This window comes from Pinus tabuliformis, chromosome 1_1 (assembly GCF_031772625.1).
Source record: "Pinus tabuliformis cultivar Carrire ecotype Pingquan chromosome 1_1, CPIR1, whole genome shotgun sequence".
NCBI classification, from domain to species: domain Eukaryota; kingdom Viridiplantae; phylum Streptophyta; class Pinopsida; order Pinales; family Pinaceae; genus Pinus; species Pinus tabuliformis.
This window is the reverse complement of record NC_142297.1, coordinates 383,636,054-383,644,982: the sequence shown is the minus strand read 5'-3', so window position 1 is coordinate 383,644,982 and position 8,929 is coordinate 383,636,054. Positions and strand designations below refer to the sequence as shown.

The window sequence follows — 8,929 nt, the reverse complement described above, 5'->3', positions numbered from 1 at the left end:
ATATAAAGGTTTTTTAAACCCAAGATGTAAAAATGATATAAAAAGTGATGGCTCTAGGCTAAACCCACGTGTATGTCCTGATTGCCTCAATGAGTTGATATGAGAAGAAATGTTCAGATGCATTTAGCTCAGACACCAATAAAAGTCATACCTATTTAAATGAGATATTAGAGCATTGTTTTTCAGATTTTAAGATCCTTGAAATGATCTTTATTTGTCATGAACCCCCTTTCCTTTGATACTAGAATCTTAGAGACACACAAAGGTTGATTCTTTACCTTCAATAAGCATCTACCCAATGGAAAACCATGAACACTATTTTTCAAACCCTCTTGATTGATGTCCAAGGGCCAAGGATACTTCACCTTTTGTAGCCTTTTATACTTCTCTGTGAGACAGACAAAGCCCTAATACAAGGCCGAAGGCATGTCAATGAGCTCAAGAATAATATTATATATATGAGCTTAGATGCTAGGAACTTTATAGCTTCAGATATGATTTTATATAAACCTGCAACAGAGAAGGAATTCCGAGTGAGACACTATCTCCAAACCAAATTCAATTCAAGGGTGATTTAATAATAGAAGATATGACCCTAAAGCAACCAAAGATTCTTGGATATAGTCATGACAAAAGGCCTTAGATATATAACATTTGACCAACAATTTGACATAGAGCTGTATCCTAGAGATTCTTGATTGATGAGGCCTTGATCTCATTTGCTTTCTAGGATCTGCAACCTAGAATTTTGCAGTAGGAGTTTCAGTGCTTCACAATGACTGATCTTTGAAGAGGAAGGAGGTCAGTGTTGTCAGAAAACTTCTTGTGATTTCTTTCTTCCTTGCTTGGGCTTGCCCTCACCTTAACTTTGATACCATTCTGGCGGGGCAAGCTAAACATGACAACAATAGAGGTAAGAAGTTGTAGATTCCTGTGTTGTCTATCTTTTAGCTTCTAGAACATCATATGTTTTATTGCCAATTTCTGCTAAATTTAAAATTGACATACTAATCTGAGAAGAGGGTTTGCAATGCTAATAAGATCTTCTGTAGTCCATGTTGGCACACTCAAGTCTTGTTAAAGGACCAACTGTTTCTTGTGCAAAATTCGAAGCAGACGACAACATACAACATGTTTTCTAAGAATCAAAACAACTTCTAGAAGTGCTATGACATTAATCCAACACTATGTTTATAAACCGGTTCATACTAATGGACACAGGATGTGTAAAATGTATTCTTTAACAAAAATTTTCTCTGTCGGCTGGTTTAAAGCTTACAACCTTACTCATATCTTGAAGAAAGGGTACTTGCTTCCCTTTCACTTCATAGGTATATGAAAACCCAGTTTTGTAAGCACCCATAACCATGAATATTATACCAACTCCCTATGGTTAGTGCATCAATAATGTAAGTGTAACACTCATCCATGTGGCAGTCATAAGGCATTTAGGTAAGGTTTTACTAATACTGGCATCCCAAACCATTAAGATCTATCCATGGCCTCAAATGATGTATTTCCTTTACTCAATAGAACACTCATCATTTCTCTCCCCTAATCATCAAATTTTTTCTCTTCATTCTGAATGAGAAATCAATCAACAAGTCACCATTTTAAATGTTAGATCACAATATGTTTAGCTTCTCTCTTGTGCTTACACTCTAGTATTCTTGCAACTTCAGAATCACAAATCTTAAATACAGTCTCATGATGTGCATTCAGGAAGGCATAATTCACCCTTGCTTTGCATCAAATTACCCCATAGAATTCCCTTTACATTTACATGCCTCGATGCAAGGCATGCCAAGTCAGTACCTGCTCAGTTAAATTAGTAAGTTGAGGGGCGTCATATATACCCAACGCTGCCTACCTGTTCTTCCTCTTCCTATTTTGTAGTGTATGAACAGTCAGCCAAACTGGTGAGGATCCCCATTAATAATAACATCTATGTTGGCATCTAAAGCAGAATGATGTGTTTCCCTTAATTATATGTTTTGGTTTTTTAACCAAAAAGGCTAACAGAGATAGAGACCCTCAAATCTGTCTACTTCTAGCCCCTATGCCCATTTTCATCTAGGTTTTTACCATGTCAGTGTCCCTTTCTTTCTAAAAACTGCATGAAATCAGCTGATCTATCCATTTCGTAATGCCTTTGGTAATTTTTTCTATCAAATGCTCTAAAATATATATGATATCTAAGGGTTTTTTTGGTTGTTGCTGACTTCATATATTTCTACTAACAATTATATGGGTTTGATGTAGAGGATTATGATTGTGTAAGGGTTGCATTGGTCGATATCTGTTTAGGAGGAGGAGAAGGAGAAAAGTGGTGTTAGGGTTGAGAGCTAAAGATGCCTGTGAAAAGAGGAGGTGTGTGGAATGGAGGGTGGCAGGGCTACCAGCATGGTAGAAATGGAGGATGGGGAGGTCGGGGTTTTCATCATCGAATAGCTGTGGTGGGCTTCCTTGTTATCTTTGTGGTCATGCCATTGGTTTTTTTGGCAGCTAGGTTTCGTCACTCCGCATCTACATCTGCAACTGGTAAGCTTCTTCCTTCCCTCCTCCCTCGCTGGTAAGCTTCTTCCTGCCCTCCTCCCTCACTGGTAAGCTTCTTCCTACCCTCCTCCCTCGTCAGGTTGCTTCTGTCTCTTTTTTTGGGGTGGTTCAGTGTTTAATTTATCTTTATTGGCAAGCATGCCCTTTCTTAATCTGGTAGTATTACAATGAAGTGTAGACTTCTTACAACATTCAAGTAAGATCTCCATTACAATGAAGTGTAGTCATCTTATACTATTTTAGAAAGATCCCTTTCATTGAGAACCCATTGAACAATGTATTTATGTGATTTGAGCCTTGGTGGGGAATTATCATCACTCGGGTTAACCATTGAACCAAGACCCCATGGACCTGCTTCGAAATTTGATTTGCCTTCACCACCCCCAGTTAAAAATTGAACCAAAACCCCATGGACCTACTTTGGAATTTGATTTTCCTTTTAGCTTTTTCATAGTATCTAAAGGTGTAGATGTTATCAAACTTACTTTCCTCACTTATTGCCAAAAGTTTAGCACCTCTAGCATTTTTCCTAACATTTTGTGAGTTTTCTTTATAGGTTTCCTTTCATTTGATCTATGTGAAGCTGCGAACTCCATCTCTACGTTAACACGGTACAATACCTACCAGGAGAAAGATTCAAAGTTTGTACCTCTCTCATAGCAAAGGTTTTACCAACTGCCCGTAGGGTAATTTCCCTTGCCAAAGATAATGAAACCATTCATCCCAATAGCAAGAAATAACAATGCTCTTTCCATTTTTTAACAAAGAGAAATGCATATGACTGGTAAATTCGTTGGGCAACTACTCAGTGAATTCACTGGGCACTCCTCATTCTGAGTAGGATGGTACTAAGTGTGCACTGGATTCTGCATAAGCTGGATGGGTATTATAAAAATATATTTGTTAAGAGTTCAGTTCAACAGCTTACTCATGGTAATTGAATCTTGTGGTAATTGAATATGGGTGGGAAGGGTAACGATCATTCTTCCCCTCCACTCATTATCCAAGCCAGACCCAGTTTCCATCCATAAAGCTAAATCCACTTCTCATCAGTCAATCTAAAACTAGTTCTGATCCACCCAACCTAGACCCAATTCACAACAAGAATCTTGTTCACTAGCTACTTTCTGCTATACATATCATTTTCACACTGTTCCCACAGTGTTCAAAGCACATTGGCCAAAACAAACGATAGATATTATACACACCATTTTATTATTGATGTGTAATTAAATCTTGATCTTAGCATATGCATGATAGCAAAGCAACCCCATTTTTAGCGTTTCAGTATTTTTATAGATATTCTTCTCCATCAAGTATTTCTACCTGAACTTTTATGCATTTTTTATCATTTAAAACAGTAGGGCACAACTTCTCAGGAGATGGATATATTAGAATGGTATTCTCTTTCCACATCTTGAAAACCAACTCTACTTTTCTATGGCCATTTTGTTCCTTTTCAGGATCTGGGCAATGCGCTTGCACTTACGTTAGTTTAATCCCAGAAAATAAATAATGTCCCTAAACTGAAATTTAATCGACCTGAGTGGATTAAAATAGAGAGTAGTTATTGAGAATACTGGAGCTCTGTCATATGTTTAAAATCACTCTTATCTATTTATCTATGGGGTTCACAGGAACAGGCAGATGACTGGAGAAAGCAGAGTTTAACAGAGAACATTGACTCTCTCTTCCCAAAGGAGGCAAGTATAAGAAACCTGCTGCATTTGGATATCTTAAATTTGATTTCTCCCCTATTGAGCAGAGAATTGAAAATAAATTTATTTAATGGGTAGGTGATTGATTTCATAACAGCTATCAAAGACGACTCGGGAACTCTAAACTTAAATATTGTTGGACGAAATGACTTATCTTCCTCATGGGTATTAGAAAAGCCCTCTAAAGTAAACCAAAGGGATATTACTAACTCTGAGGTACGATTGGTGAAGATTTTGGTTATTTTCTCTATTGAACATGTAAGGAAACCTATGTGATGATGATCTATGTAGTTGAGTAGGGTTGTATTAAGCAAGAAGTGAAAACTGACATTGGGAGGGGTGCTTCTCTATTTCTAACGGTGTACATCAAGGAGAGGCAAACGACTTCTGGAGACAGCTCATAAAAGTTACGTTCACAACAAGATGGTGTGATCTTCAATGAACAAGGCAAGGAAAATCCCGAGGGGGGTAAAATGAATGATGAGGTGCAGAAAAAAACTTCCAATGACGAAGAACTTCTTACAAGGTTTCAAGAGGATGACACAGGAAGTGAACATCGAGATGTCAAAGAGAATGCTCTTGATGGTAAAATTTGATTTTCCCTGGTTCACTGATTTATGATGTTGGTAGCCTATTGTAAGGTAATGTTTAGTCAAACTCCCAGGACAATGGTTGTTGTAATGAAACCATTTGCAACTTGAAGAAAGTCCAAAAAAAGTTTTGCGGAGGGTAAAATTATTTGCTACACTAGATCGCTACTTTTTGTTCTCATGGAAAAGCAAATTGTTATATTATTTTCCAAAATCCTTTTTGAATGTTACTTCTCCAATAGAAAATTTTTATATTTCTTAGATTTTAGCATAGTATGCTTTAATTTATAGTAGTTTAATGCTTACAACAATTGAGACAAAAGAGGAGGGAGAAAAGGTCAACAGAGCTGATTCAACAGGATGAAGAAAAACGAGTTGAGCTTGAAAATGTAGCAATTAAACGTTCCAAGGAGGTAGATTCTGCTGTCCTAGGAAAATACAGCATTTGGAGGCTGGAGAATGAGAACGAGAATTCTGACTCCACTGTTAGATTGATGCGAGACCAACTAATCATGGCTAGGGTGTATTCAAGCACTTCCTAGGCTAGGAATAATATTGATTTATACCATGAATTGATGCTTCGTATTAAAGAATGTTAGCGTACATTGGGTGAGGCTAATGCAGATTCTGATCTACCTCAAAGGTAATAGTTTTCACATTGGCTGCTTCTAAATCAAGAGTAGTAAGTGCTTCCATTTGCATTTGGTGTTTATATACTTTGTTTCGTTTAAAGTTGCAGTCTATGTGTCAATCTTTCTGCTTCTCATTCTCTTTTTCATGGTCGATAATTGATATGAATGTTTCAGTGCACCTGAGAAGATCAAGGCTATGGGCCATGTCCTATCTAGGGCTAGAGAACAATTTTATGACTGTTGGATAGTAACAAAAAACTTGCGAGCCATGGTTCAGTCTGCAGACGAGCAAGTAAGGACCTTGAAAAAGCAAAGTACATTTTTAAGTCAGCTGGCAGCAAAGACTGTTCCCAAGGGCCTGCACTGTCTGTCCATGCGATTGACCATGGATTATTACTTGCTTGCCCTTAAAAAGCAAAATTTCCTAAAAAGGACAAGTTGGAGGATCCAACTCTTTATCACTATTTATTATTTTCTCACAATGTATTGGCTGCATCTGTGGTTGTGAATTCAACTATCATGAATGCTAAGGTGAAGTGTTATGAATTTAAAATACTCTAAAGTTTGGAAGTCCAACAGTTTTGCTGCATTTTACATTTAATATTTGGATCTCATTGTAGGTGATTTACTTGTGTTTGTAGGAATCTCAGAAACATGTATTTCATCTTGTCACAGACAAGTTAAATTTTTGGGCCACGAAAATGTGGTTTTTACTTAATCCCCCAAGCAAAGCTATGATACATGTAGAAAATGTTGATGATTTTAAATGGCTCAATTCCTCCTATTGCCCTGTGCTTTGCCAACTTGAACCTGCAGCTATGAAAGAGTATTATTTCAATGCAGATCACTCGACTACAATCTCAGCATGTTCCTCTAATTTGAAATATATAAATCCAAAATATATATCCATGCTAAATCATCTTTGTTTCTATCTTCCACAAGTTTATCCGAAACTGCACAAGATCCTTTTCTGAGATGATGATATTTTGATGCAGAAAGATTTGACACCCTTGTGGTCAGTAGATCTTCATGGAAAGGTTAATGGTTCAGTGGAAACTTGTGGAGAAAGCTTTCGTTGATTTTACAAATACCTTAATTTTTCCAATCCACACATAGCCAGGGACTTTGATCCTAATGCTTGTGTTTGGGCATATGGGATGAATGTATTTGATCTCAAAGAATGGAAGAAACAAGATATAACTAGAATATATCACAAGTGGCAGAACATGGTAAGTGTGTAGTGTGGTTTATTTATGTTAATTCCTGTGATGCTTACTTTAAAGTATTTGAATTAAATCTGAAGTAATTAGCTAGAAAACTTAATGGGTTTTTCTTTGTTCGATTTCTAAGTTTTTCTTTTATTGTATGTCAGAATGAGGATAGAGTGTTGTGGAAGCTTGGAACACTACCCCCTGGATTTTCACATTGGCTGCTTCTAAATCAAGAGTAGTAAGTGCTTCCATTTGCATTTGGTGTTCATATCCTTTGTTTCTTTTAAAGTTGCAGTCTGTGTGTCAATCTTTCTGCTTTTCATTCTCTTTTTCATGACTGGTAATTGACATGATTGTTTCAGTGCACCTGAGAAGATCAAGGCTATGGGTCATGTCCTATCCAAAGCTAGAGAACAATTTTATGGTTGTGCAAAAGTAACAAAGAAGTTTCAAGCCATGCTTTAGTCTGCAGACGAGCAAGTAAGGACCTTGGAAAAGAAAAGTAAATTTTTAAGTCAGGTGGCAACAAAGTCTATTCCCAAGGGCCTGCACTGTCTATCCATGTGATTGACCATAGATTATTACTTTCTTCCTCTTGAAAAGTGATAATTTCCTAAAAAGGATAAGTTGGAGGATCCGACTCTTTATCACTATGCATTATTTTCTGACAATGTATTGGCTACATCTGTGGTAGTGAATTCAATTGTCATGAATGCTAAGGTGAAGTGTTATTAATTTAAATTACTCTAAAGTTTGGAAGTCCAACAGTTTTGCTGCATTTTACATTTAATATTTGGAGCTCATTGTAGGTGATTTACATGTGTTTGCAGGAATATGAGAAACATGTATTTCATCCCATCATAGACAAGTTAAATTTTGGGGCCATGAAAATGGTTTTTACTTAATTCCCCAGGGAAAGCTGCGATACATGTAGAAAATGTAGATGATTTTAAATGGCTCAATTCCTCCTATTGCCCTATGCTTCGCCAACTTGAATCCACAGCTATGAAAGAGTATTATGTCAAGGAAAATCACTTGACTTACACTCTCAGCACATTCCTCCAATTTGAAATATATAAATCCAAAATATTTATCCATGCTAAATCATCTTTGTTTCTATCTTCCACAAGTTTATCCCAAAATGGACAAGATCCTTTTCTTGCATGATGATATTGTGGTGCAGAAAGATTTGACACCCTTGTGGTCAATAGAACTTCATGGAAAGGCTAACGGTTCAGTGGAAACTTGTGGAGAAAGCTTTCGCCGGTTTGACAAATACCTCAATTTTTCCAATCCGCACATAGCTAGGCACTTTGATCCTAATGCTTGTGGTTGGGCATATGGGATGAATGTATTTGATCTCAAAGAATAGGAGAAACAAGATATAACTGGAATATATCACAAGTGGCAGAACACGGTAAGTGTGTAGTGTGGTTTATTTATGTTAATTACTGTGATGCTTATTTTAAAGTATTTGAAGTAAATCTGAAGTAATTAGCTAGAAAACTTAATGGGTTTTTCTTTGTTCGATTTCTAAGTTTTTCTTTCATTGTATGTCATAATGAGGATAGAGTGTTGTGGAAGCTTGGAACAATACCCCCTGGATTGAATGTTTTATGGCTTGACCCATCCTTTGGACAAGTCTTGGTATGTGCTGGGTTTAGGATATAATCCTAGTGTGGACTATTGAGAGATTGACAATGCAGTTGTTGTTCATTACAATGGGAACATGAAACCTTGGTTAGAGCTGGCAATGACGAAGTGCAGGCCTTATTAGACAAAATATATAAAATATGATCATCCTTTCTTACAGAGTGCAATATAAATGAATAGTTGTGACCTCAATATTCATACTGCAATAGATTGTCAAATGTAAAGTGTAAAGGCCCTTGATTCTGGTTGATAATTCATTCTAATTCATTTGTTTTTGGAGTTCCACATAAGGTTTCTAGTTTATGGCTTAATGAGTCAAGTTTTTGGAGGTGTAGTGGCCTAGCCAAGTTTAAGATTTACAAATTTTATGTCCTCATTGTATTCCTTGATAGTTGGAAGTAAACTCCTATATAAGTATTTTGTTCTTTGTTAGTTAATATTTCTCTTTCATCAAGTAATTACACAAATTGTTCTTCAAAGAACACAAAGAATTACGAGACACAAAGATTTAGGCTTTCAAGGTAGGGTAAAACCTCTCAATAGGGGAAAACCCAACAATCCTCGTCTTA

General features: G+C 36.6%; 1 pseudogene; it reads left to right on the top strand.

Moving 5' to 3' along the window:
* The first annotated feature begins 2,351 nt into the window (after positions 1–2,351).
* LOC149213243 (polygalacturonate 4-alpha-galacturonosyltransferase-like) lies at positions 2,352–8,484 on the top strand (annotated as a pseudogene).
* Positions 8,485–8,929: the final 445 nt, after the last annotated feature.